The sequence below is a fragment of the Athene cunicularia genome, assembly GCF_003259725.1.
Source record: "Athene cunicularia isolate RWA chromosome 15 unlocalized genomic scaffold, athCun1 chr15_part1, whole genome shotgun sequence".
In the NCBI taxonomy this organism is placed as follows: Eukaryota; Metazoa; Chordata; class Aves; order Strigiformes; family Strigidae; genus Athene; species Athene cunicularia.
The window spans coordinates 15,104,981-15,117,215 of NW_020799121.1; positions in this window are offsets into that span (position 1 = coordinate 15,104,981).

Below are 12,235 nucleotides of genomic sequence, written 5' to 3' on the forward strand. Positions count from 1 at the left end.
AAAAGCCACGGCCCACCCCAGCCCCACAGCAAGGAGCTGCCCCTCTCCATTCGCAGAACCCCGCATTAATATATCCCTGCCTGTTGTGGAGTGTGCTTCTGGGGAGGAAAGCCATTATTTAAACATTAATTCCTTGTGTGGGCTCTCCTGCAATAAAGCAGGAGAGTGGAGGTGTTGAAGGAATTACGTTCTTATTTAATCACGGAGTAATTACAGGACCGCAGCTCTACGGAGTGGCTCTGATTGACTTCCCTGCCCGGATCAGCCCCAGCTCGCAGGAAGGGCTGAGCTGTTTGACACCAAACACACGCAGGGACGCCTTCGCATCGGGCCCAGCCTCTGCGCCGCTGCTGCGACAGCCCCTGGAGAAGCATCCCATGGGCTCCCGCACGCTGCCAGCCCCGGCCTGCACCCCGCTGCTGCCGCTCTTCGGGGAGCATGTACGTGTAGATGTGTGTATATACACGTGTATACAAGGAGTGGTGCGAGGAGAGCCCCAGCTGAGACTGGGCTCCACTTCCCTGGTGGTTTTGCAGCCCCATCACCCCGAGCTGATACCTTGGGGCCGCATCCTGACCGTTCTCTAACTTCAGGTTCTGTACAGGGCACCGTTTCACAAAAGGCAAAGGAAATGCCCCGTGGCTGGCAAGTGTAAAAGCAGGGACACCGGCAGGACCAGCAGCCCCGGCTTCACTGGGGATAGGGACAACGCTGGGAAATGCCTCCCCGAGCCCACAGCAGTGACTTGAACCTTGTTTTGCCTTAAAGCTCCCACCAGTCTCATCAAAACGTGGTCGCGCTGATTTTAGAGCCAGAAGGATTCTGCAGGGTCTGGGCTGACCTTCGAACACGGGCAATTAAATTCCTTCAGTCGCTGCTGGCTGGAGCCCGGTCATTTGTGTTCGGGTAAAGCTTCTTCTCAGAAAAAACATCCCGTCTTAATTTGAGAACTTCAAGAGATGGAGAAAGCACCACTTCCCCTTGACAATTTGTTCCAGTGGTTAATTACCCTCACTATTAGAAATGTGTCCTTTGTTCTAATTTAAATGTGTCTGGCTCCAGCTCCCTGTCATTAGTTCTTGTTACACTTTCCCTGTTAGATTAAAGGGCCCTCTCTGAGCCCGCTTGATCCCGGGAAGGGTTTATCACGGTGGGTCCGAGGCACCTCTAGACTCTCCTTTTGCTAAACCACACGGACCTCACCCCTACCCTCGCCTCTCAGGGGTGTTTTCCAGACCTCAAAGAGTATTCCCACCTCTTTTACTCCCCCTCTCCCATTTGCCCAGCATCCTTTTCAGTCAGCCACAGCTCCCAGACCTGCCTGGACTATTCCTCTCGGTCCCACCAGCGCGGCAGGATGGCGGCAAAACCTCCCCGAGCAGAGGCTGCGGCCGCGCCGGGGCTGTTTGCCCCAGCGCCGTGTCTGCGTTAGACGTGTACCACAGCCCCGAGACGGCCCTGTTGAGTTACTTTTTTTTCCTACAGCCTCTAAATTATTCCCACATTTGATGTTTTCTGGGACGCAGCCTCCCAGTTTGTGAGCGTGGCCTATATTTTCTGTCTCTAGATTGCAACGTGGCCTCGAGTTGTGCTAAAATGTTCTTTTTCTTGGATGGCAGTTAGTTTACCAGACTCCCCCCGCTCCCGCGGGACACCGCCTCGCCGGTGGTCCCAGCGAACACGGCTCTTGAGCTGTTTTCCAGCAGCACCCAAGCCTTGCGGGAAGGCAACTGTGTCCGAGAGCTCGAGCTGTTGCTTAATCCCGCAGAAGAGCCCTCGGCACCTCGGGTGTCTCTTCAGCAGCGAGGAAGATCTCTGGCAGTTGCCCTGAAGGAGATGAGGCTGGTGCCGTGCGTGGGGCAGGCTGGGGACCTCTGCCCGCACAGGGGAGGTTCAGAAATCATTGGCGGCTGGCTCAGCCCTCCTCTCACCGGAGCCAGGTCCTTGTGGAAGTGCCCCAGGAGGAACCTGCTCCTCCTCCTCACAGGTGTTCCACAGCAGCATCAAGACCTCATCAAATAAATACAGATAAGACTCTTACTGCTGCCCACGTGAATCATCGCTGGGTCCCACAAGGGCGTCAGAGGAAAACACTCCATTTTCCTAGACCTCTGCATCCCCACTAAAAAAGGAAATCCTGGCTGCCCCCCCTCGTCCTTGCTCTCGGCTCTGCCGGCAGTGCTGCGCTGCCAAAGCCCCAGCGCAAGAAACCTTCGCCAAGCATCCGCAGCCAGTGCAGAACACAGAATTAACTGTGCTTCCAGCAGCCTTCGCCACTTTTTTTCTCTGCATGTCTTTTATTCTGCAAATTGCACGCAGGGGAGAAGCACTAGTGGGAAAGGCCCCCGAGGCCAGAACGGAGGAAACAGCGTTTGCAGCAGGGAAGTGACCTGAGCGCCATCAGCACGGGGACTTGCTGCTCTCCTGCACAGCCCACACGGCCGACAAGGGAGAGGATGGCTCTGGGGACGCGGGTGGCTCCAAACCCCAGCAGAAGCCTCCGTTCACCGCGGCCAGGCAGCTGCCGCAGCCCGTGCCCAGCGGGGAGCACGGCCCCGGCAAAGCGAGGGGCCGAAATGCTGCTCCAGGACCTGCAGCTCCTTACAAGGGGATTAAATAAACTGGTCCTGGGGCTGAGCCGGAGCAGCACCACAGTCGGGGGAACCGGCCACCGCTTTCAGCTGGCCAGCCCGCAGCCCCGGGCAGGTTTTATGGCTCTGCAAGTGGGTAATGAGGCATCTCGCCACCAGCGCATCCCCCGGGTGACTCTGCCTGGCCGCTCTCCTCCAGGGGCATCTCTCTCCTGCCCTCCAAGCACCGGCTTTAAAAACTGCCCTTGTTCAAGAGCCCATCTGCCACCGGCAGCAGCCAGCACCGAGCCCCTGCCGGGAGCGGGAGGCGAGGCAGCGCGTCCTCCGCCGCCTCCGAGACCGGCAAACATCCACTGCTTGCTCCCGTCGCAGGGCACGCGTGTTGCAGCATGACTGATGTTTGTTCCGTACCAACCCAGGAGCTGAAATAAATTGCAGCTATACAATGAAGAGGCACTTTATTGCGAAGGCATTAGGCAAAGCTAATGTAATCTGAACTGATATTGAATACAAATCCTTGACTGTGAGTCACCCGGCTTTTACATTGTGTTCTGCAGTAGAGGGGTGGCGTGCCATCAGAAAGCCAGGCGTTAGAAAAAAAATAAGAAAGGAACACGCTTTTCTTCCTCCCCGTGAAAGACAGCTGCAATGATGGCCAAATCACCCAATCATTGCATTAATTAATAAGTATTTGGAGCCTCCTGAGATTGATTGGATCATTATAACACCAAGTGAAGCCTAAAGAGAAAGGACTCCTGGGGGAAGCCGGTGCTGATTTCATGTTCACGTTGGCTCTGCTCACTTGCAGGGAAAGCGTATCAAAGGGAAGCAGTTTGGGAGCCCACGGAGGGGAAGAGCCTGCACTTTCCCTGGATAACTCGTTCCTGCGGGTGACACGAGACTTCACAACTGGCTCCTGTTCGTTCTTGACCTAAGCCCAGCGCGAGGCCGAGCTGCTGCGCCGGGGCAGAGCTGCAGCGTAAGGACCCGGCGGCTTGCAGAGGACGGGGACAGGCAGCGACGAGGGGTCAGGGCGGCTCTGCCCCGGGGCCAGCCCCTCCCTGCCCCTCACCACGCTCCTGCGTCGCTGCTGCACCAACCCCTGCCCAGGCACCGCCCGTGTGCCCCCTCGCTGCTGCTCTTCCTCCCGCACAAAGCCCCGGGGCGGGGGTCTGGAGGGGGTTTATTTTCCACAGCCCAGCTCCCAGGCAGACCCTCTCGCTCCCTCCCCGAGCCCAGAGCTGAGGAGGGGGGGGATCCTGCTCGGCAGAACATTTGTTTTGCACGGGATGATTACAGATGCCACGTTTGTGCGTGACGCACAATTAACAACCACAATAGCGCTTCACACTGACGGAGCATCGTTCATCTCCGGGTACAAATGCATTTTTGCAGACGTTGATTAATCAAAGCCCTAAACACTCCTGCAAGGCAGGTGCTACCGATGCACACGGCGTTAGGCGAGATTTAAAGTCGAGCACGGCCTTGTGCTGAGTTAGGAAATTTCTGCTGCTCACTATACCTGAGGTCAATACTAATGCAGTCCTCGACCCCACCGCCAGCTGGAGGCTGAGAATCTTCCTTCTAATATGGCCAAGAACTCTTCCCTGACCAAGCTCTTACTTAGGCTTTAACTTTTTGTTTCAAGGCCAAGCAAACTGGAGGAAATCAAAATGGAGTCTGGTCCACCGAGGCTGAGAGCCCCAGAGCATCCCAGACACGTGGGCAAAAGCCGAGCAGTGACAAAGGGCCTTACCCCGATCCCCTGCCAAAATCTGCACCCAGGCACCCCTGGGGACAACCTGTTTGTTTTCTACACCCCTACAACAGAAATTATTGAGGCGTGCCAAGAACATAAACATGATCCCAGAAAGAAAACTCAAAATACCTCCCCCTCACATGTTGGATCATCACCTCGTCAGATATCCATGCTGCGAGCACAAGGGTATGAGTGTTCGAGCGCCGAGATGGCTCTCCAGCACGGCGGGGTGTCATCCCTGGCCGCGGGCTCGCTTCCAGCCCCACGACAGCCCCGTGGAGCCGCAGCCGTGGCCAGGACGCGCTGCGTGGCCAGCTGGGGAGTGGATATACACCACCCAACCCAGCGCCGAGGCCACCTGCACGCGCTGTGGCTGGTTTGCATCGCGGGAGGCTGGGAGGGCAGCACTGGCGGGTGTTTCCAACTTGCCACTGCCCTAGTCGCCTTGCCTTGTCGACTAGGTCGTGGATCTTGTGGAGCATGGTCATGGATCAGCTGGGACTGGCCTGCTTTGGATCATCTCACTGGTTCCCGCTGGGTGTCAGAGCTGGCGGGGCTCCTCCCAGCCCTGCGCTGCACCCCAGCCTCTCCCCCCAGTGCCGCGGGGACCCCGGTGAGCCGAGGCCGTGTTGCAGGTAACTGCTGTTTCCCCGGCTTTGGGGAAGGAGGAACGAGCCGCGCCTCACGCTGCCAGCAAAGCCTCCGGCAACGACAGTAAGTCATCTGCTCCTCTCCCTCGCAGCGCACCCCTGTTTAATGAGACTATCCATCACCGGGCTTTTTTTTTTTTTAAATCTATCAGCATGGTTCAGGGTGAAAGACTCAGCCATCAGTCACGGGGATCCGTCAGTGTCTGCAGGCGAAGGCAGAGGCACCCACCTCTTCCCAGGGCCCAGAGCAGCGTTGCGCTGAGCCCCACGAGCCCCCACCTCTGTGATTTGGGGCGCAGCACCGTGCCTTGTGCCACCAACACCAGGGAAGCGTCTGCTGCTACGCCGTGGTGCTCAAGGCTTCCTCAGCGGAGACCGCTAACCCAGACCCTGGGACGGGTCACCTTTCCGGCTGGGCCACCTTTCCGGCTGGGCCAGCAGTGCCGGGGAAAGCTGCGTGCAGTGAAAACCAGCCTCTGCCAGGGCCGTTCGAGGCTGCATACTAAAAAGGTCAGGCTGACACAGTGCAGTCTCTCGGTAAATGATCCCCCAGCCCCGCAGTGGTACCAGCCCCGTGCCATCTCTCCGCTTGTTTATGTTCTCTCTTGAAAAACACTGGGGGAAGGGAAGCAGAGCATCTCGGAAACGGGAAGGCTCAGGGCAGTGGGATGAAAGGGGATGAAAGCAGATGGCAAGATGGGGAGGGACCAGAAGCACCTGGAAGGCTTGAACTGCAGAAAATCGGTCTAACAGGCGAGTAAGTGCATTTTCCACAGCGCTGCGCACGGCAGGAGGACAGGCAGGGGCTGCCTGACGGGTGGCTTCTGCAGCGTGAAATCAATCCCACCCAGCACACCCAGGTGTTTCTGCTGGAAACCACCGTTGGTTCCACCAGGAATCCTTCCCGGGTCTCGCTAACCCACCTCTGATCAACACCCACGGTTTGCAAATGGAATTAGAGCAGTGATGAGTAAACCGAGACCTTTTTTGCAGAGTGGAAAAGAGCTTATGAAAGTGAGAAAATGCCAGGAATGACTGGTTTTTAAGGGGGTGTGGGACACGGCCGTGAGCCGAGAGGAAGCCTGCACAGAGCAGCGCCGGTAGCAGCACCGTGCTGCGGTGCGGAGCCTGGCGCTGCACCCTGAAGACAACCACCGCGGGGACCACACACCATCGCAAGCTGACGTGTAAACAACGATTTGTGACAGCACACAAGCATCACTCCGCGGCATCCTTGAAGCACAGGCTCGGCAATCCCCGGGAAGGTTTGTTCCAGGAGCGCTGAGTTTTGCAGAGGGCGGGAGCAGCCTTGGCCGGGGCACCGGGAGCTCCTGCCCACCCCGGGTGTTTGCAGAAGCCGGGTTACGCTGTTGTGCAGCACGAGAACCCGCAGCCCTGACCTCCTCCAGCCCCCGCAGCGTCGGCACTGCCCTGGCACGCCGGCAGCAGAGCCTGGCTCAGCTCACCAGCGCTCGCAGGGCTGGAGCACAACCCGCTGGGCACGTCCCAGTCCACCCAGCGATGGCGGGACCAGCCCGAATGTTCCAGCAGAGCCAGCACGTTCCTCGAGGTCCAGGGCCCTGTGTAGCCCCTTTTGCCCACAGTCAGGCTGTGCAGTGGCCACCGAGATGTTCCTCGAGGCCCTGGGGCACGCGGCAGCCTCTGCACAAGGCGGGGGACAGCAAGGGGGGGAGCGGGAGAGAACCCGCTGGGAGCAGAGGTCTGCAGCCCCCGCCCTGCCTGCCCAGAGGCAAAGGGGTTCAGGGCAGTGACCCCCCGCGCGCTGCCCTCCCCCTCAGCCCTCTCGTGCTATCGGGGACTTTACCAGCTCCGGGGAGAAGGGGAACGCAAACCTGGAGCTAATCCAGGAGGCAGCCCCTGCCTTGGGCAGAAAAGTTCTCCAAGGATGTTGGAGAACATCGTCCGTGGGCTCCTTGGGGGAGGATTTGGTGATCACGGAGGGCTTTGCAGGCACAGAAGAGAGACGGCGCTAAGTAGGGGCATGTACACTGCACAAATCTGCCACCACATGTACAGAAACGGAAGCAAATGCAAAGGCTTTACAAAAAGTCTTAATTTTTAGAGAGCCGTAAGAGAAACATCACTGTCTGCGCTTACGGACGTCACATTGTTGGGGCTACACCCTCCCGCCTTTAGCTCAGCCTCGTCATCCTCAGACCCCGGGGCCACGCGTGCAGCTGGGGAGGGTCTCCACGACTCGGGGCCGTGTGTCCTCGGGCCCAGCGGTCGCCCCATCACACCCTCCCGTGAGCCGCCAGGACACGTGGCGGGATGGGGCCGCCTGCGGGTGTCTCTGGGCTCACTCACAGGGCACGTCCATCCCGACACACACACTCAAACTGCTCTTCTGGGTTCCTGTGCCTGACCCGTGCTCCAGGCACGGCTTTACGTCGCGGGCTTACAGGTCCCCCTCCCCGGGTAATTATGGAAAGGGTGATTACACCCAACTCCCGCAGAATTAGCACTTTACTTGAAACAGCAGTGACTTCATCCCCAGACCCACAGTTTTCCTGGTGGATGTCAGCAGAAGCCGGATCGATCTGTGACTGTCCCTGGCTACGGGCCATGGCCAGAATCAGAGGGGCAGGTCCCAACACCACGGGGCTGGAAGCTGCCAGCCTCCCCCTCCCAATCCCCCTGTGCAATAACACACTGCCACACTCGACAGCTTCCCTTATCTGCTGCCAGGCTGATCAGCTCTGGCTGTAATTTCATGCTGTTATAAGCAATCGTACTTATAAAGCAAAAATCATGGCTGTGTTTCATAGCAGAGGATGCGAAGCCGGCTGCTAAGTGCTGGAGAAATCCAGGCCAGCGGCTCCTCCCTCCATCCCCTCCACCCAGGACCCCGGCGTCCCCACAGCCACCCCCTCCCCGCGCCTGCTCCCGCTGCGCTCAGACCCTCGTCCTCACCCCCATCCCCCGGGCTTTTGCCGAGGCAGCAGCTTGCAGCACCCACGCCAGGGCACGCAGAGATGCTCCCGGGGACCATCTCGGCACGCGGGTGGAAAGACAAACGATTCTGGGCATGTTGGAGCCGCAGGCGTGCTCTGCGCTCCCCACAGACCACGCGTGCGATCGTCGTGAAGCCCTGACCAAGCCTGGGGCAGCAGACGGGCTCTGGCGCAGCAAGAGGCACAAATATGTTGAAGATGTGGGTGCAAAACTTTGCTTTTATGGCAGGAGGCTTAAACAGCACAGTGCTGCTTTTGTGCTGAGCCTTCACTAGCCCTGTGCTGGGTCTCGTTGCCCCACAGCCCCTCGCTGTGCTTCGCTGCGTCAGCCCTGGGGTAACGCTGGCGTAGCCCTGCGCCGCATGGCACCGCGGCTGCTGTGGGGCAAACGCACGGTGCCACGTGGGCACAGCACCCCTGCACCCACAGAACCTCCCCGAGCGCACGGCGTGGCGGCTCCACTCCGGCCGGAGGCAGAGGGGCAGAGGGGTCCCCATCACCGGAGGAAGGAGCAGGAGTGGTGCCCGCGGAGCCGCTTGTGCCTTGCGCCGACACCTCGTTAGACAGGCAGGGAGCGTGTTGTGTGTTTTGGGAAGGAAACAAAACTCCTTATGGCGCTCTCCATCTGGGCTGAAAGGTTGCCTGGAAGGAAGGACGGCCAAGAGCGCAGGGCACCGTACCAGGGTGAGCAAAACCTGTCCCGCTTCCAGCCCAGCACCCCCCTCCCTGACACGGAGCCGTTTCCCGTCCCTCCGCATCGCGAGTCCCCCGCCGGGGTCGGGAATTGGGGCTGGGAGCCACGGGCTCGGCGGGAAGGCACCGCGCCACGGCTCTGCCAGCCAGCTATCGCAGGGGAGAGGACGCGTCCGCTGAGGACAGCCAGGAAAAGGATGTCAGGCTGAGAAATGATGCATCTGCTTTGGCCGTGGCAGGAGGGGAAGGAGAGCAGCTCGGCTGAGCTGTGGGCGCTCCCGTGGAGGGGGGGGGGAATATGTTTCTCCGCTTGCAACTGGCCATTTTCAGCAATGAGTTGGGGTAGGGATGGGCCGACCTGCAGCTCTTCCAGCAGGGACAGGCTGAAAATGCTCGAATTTAGTTCCAAGTTGTCATAAAGCTTTGACGCCCTGATGGAGGACGGCCCCCGCACCCCTTTCACCTTGTTTTTCACTCTTGCATTTCTGAGCAGTTGATATCGCGGCAGCGCAACGGAAAATCTTTTTTTTTTTTTAAAGAGAGCTAACTCCCCGGTTGTGTCATTTAGCTTAACACAAGACAGCCCTGGGAGGAAAAGGTCGTTGTAATAAGAGGTGAGAAGCTCCGTGGGCTCCCGACACCCCGGAAACCCCCGTATCCACCTGGCTCAGCCCTGCACAGGCGCCTCAGCCAGGGGCAGGGCCCGGCCGCCTTCCCCACCCAGTGGCTGCCGGGGGGGTGCTGAGACTGACACAGAACCGCAGCTTTTGGCAGCCCTCTCCCCCCCGCAGCCCGCCCAGTCTCCCAGCAAAGCATCTTGCGGATCCTCCCCTGCCCCAGCGCCTGCCTGCACCACCCCAGCCCTGCCTGGGGCTGCCGGGACGGGGCGATTTATTAGGGTGTCACCAAAATGAGCACTACGGGATCAATAAAGACTTTCCCCAGGTACCAAAAATGCCATAAACTTGGGGACATTTCTCCTCCGGGCAGTAACTGATGCAAAGGTGCGTTTTCGGGCCGGAGAACGTGCAGTCTCCATTCCTGCATGCCCTGAGGGGAGCTGCTGCTTTTCATATTATTCATATTTAAAAATCCAGACTTGGGCCCAGCCAGGCTCCTCGTTAGGAGGAGATTTACAATCTGTGCTAATAGCGAGGCTCCTGCCAGGATTCCTCCAAACGGCAGCAGTTTATGTTGTGCCCAAAGCCTTCGAAGTAAACAGCTCGTCTCGGGGCCGCGAGGATGATGAGGACTCGGTTGGCGCGTCCCCTCTCCCAGCCGTCCCCGGAGCCTCGGCAGGGCGGGGAGGAGCTGGCAGCGGCTCAGAGAGGGATTTGGGATGGTGGTGCTGCTCGGAGCTGTGGCATCAGGAGTGGCATCAGGACTCGGGGGGACGTCTGCAGCCGCAGCCCAAGCAAACGAACAAAATAGCCAACCAAATTCCCAACTTTTTTCCTTCCTTCCTGGGAGAAGAGCCAGGGACTCAGACTGTTTTTTCTGATATTTCTCACCCGCGAGCTTTTCACGATCGCATCCTCCCGCTTCCCTAGGCAGCCTGGGCACCCCAGCCCTCCCTGCCCTCCAGCTCTGGGGTCATGCTGGCACGGCCGTGCCGTTCGGGGCTGGCTGTGTCTCAGGAGAGGGATTATTGATCCACCAACATCTTGTGCTGTGGCAAAAGCCTGCTGCAAAGTTTAATTAATTGATCAGTAAGTGCTCAGAGATCCCCAGATGAAAGAGCCGCGTAATTACCGAGTATCATCCAGTGGCACTCAGAGTAATTGCAGTAACTGCTGCTCAGGGTTAGCTCTCAGAGGCAGAATTGCCTCCGTGTTTAATGTCACCCTCTGGGGACAGACAATATTCTCCCTGCGCCGTACAGAGGGGACTGGAGAGCTTGGGCCTGGGAAAAAAAATCCCTCTCTGCACCCCCCAGGACGCTGGTCCTCAGGGGGAGGCTGGGGACCGCAGGAGGATGGGCCGGAGGGTGCGAGGTGAGGAGCTGCTCTTCGGCCCCCAGCCGGGACCTGTCGGGTCACAGAATTGTTCACAGAACCACTTGAGATCTCCCACTCCGGCCCCATCAGCGAGCCCATCCCGCAGCAGCGGGGAAGCCCGCTGAACGTCTCGGGGTCCGGGCAGCACCCCTGGGTGTGAAACTGCTCACACGGGCGAAAGGACCCCCCCTGGGGGGAAAAGCCCCCGGCAGGGCTGTGCCCAGCACGCCCCGGGGACCCGGGGACCGAGGCTTTCCAGAGGAAGGCGCTGAAGCCTAAAAAACTGTGGTTGTGCAGAAATTCAGCTCCATGTGGGTTTCTCTGACAATTCCCAGCCTTATTTTAGATTTTTACGGTCTGCCATAAAAGCAGTTATAGTAAATTATTAGACCTACATGTGGGCTGTCAGGAGGCTTCTTCCATTTTAAATCCCCCGCAATGTTGTTAACTCATTGCACTCAGCTGGGCTGTGTTGGCCCACGACCCTCCGGCCCACGGGGGAGAGGGGCCACCGTGCCCCTGTGCTCTGCCCCCCCACGAGGCGTGTGGGGCTGGAGCCTCATCCCTCTGCGGCCACACTGGGCTTAGGGGCCGATAAACAGGGAGAGGGAAAGCTCAGGGGTGGTTTCCTGAAAACAAAGGCTGTGCTGAGGAGGAGGGGCGGTGGTGCCGCACAGGTTATCAGCAAGACGCTGTTATCCCTGGAGATATTTGAGCTGGACACCCAGTGCTGAGCTGCCCCAGAGCAGGGCATGGTCAGGGCACGGTGTTCCCCGAAACACAGGGAAGAAAAGCAGCAGGGGACACCCCAGTGCTGGGGAGAAGGGTGAGCCCTGGCCAAGCACAGCACCAGGAAGAGCATCACCATTCCCCGTTCCCAGGGCACCTGCCCCCAGCGCGGCCGAAGCCCGAGGCCAGGCGCAGCCCCAGGACAATCCCTTTGCAGCTGAAGCTGCTGCAGGCCACTTGTGCCCCCCCCGACCCCCCTTCACACAGCTCCTGCGTGAGGATCCTGCACAGGCGGGTCCATGGAGGATGACATTAAGGTTTCCAGAGACGTATTCTCCGCTTCACCTCTGAGATATCAAAGTGCGGAGCAAACCCTGTGGGTGTTTTGTAGGAAGGGGCATCGCCCGGCCACGCAGGGCCCGGGAGCCAGCGGGCGCGGGGGGAGCGCGGGCTGCGTGCCACGTGCCTCACCCCACGGAGCTTCGCCCACGTGTATGAAAACCTCCCGGGAGTCAAAAATAGTCCTCGCTAAGTCATCCTAGTGGCCAGGTCAGGGGAAAGCAGAACAGTGTTTGCTTCTGCTGCCAAACACAAAGCAAAAACTCATCTCTTGGGTGCTTGGGAAACTTTTACAAATTTCACTGGTTAATTCTATTAACCCCGCGGCTGCTCCGGGGAGCTCAGCAGTCACGTCTGCAATGAGGTCGCCTCCCTTTAACCTGCAGACACTGCTCCGTCCCCGCTCTCCCAGCCGCTCACCAGCATGGAGCCCATCTCCTGGCCTTGCCTGAGCCACAGCTACGTGCTATGGTGCCATCTCAGGGCAAGAGGCCTGGGCAGG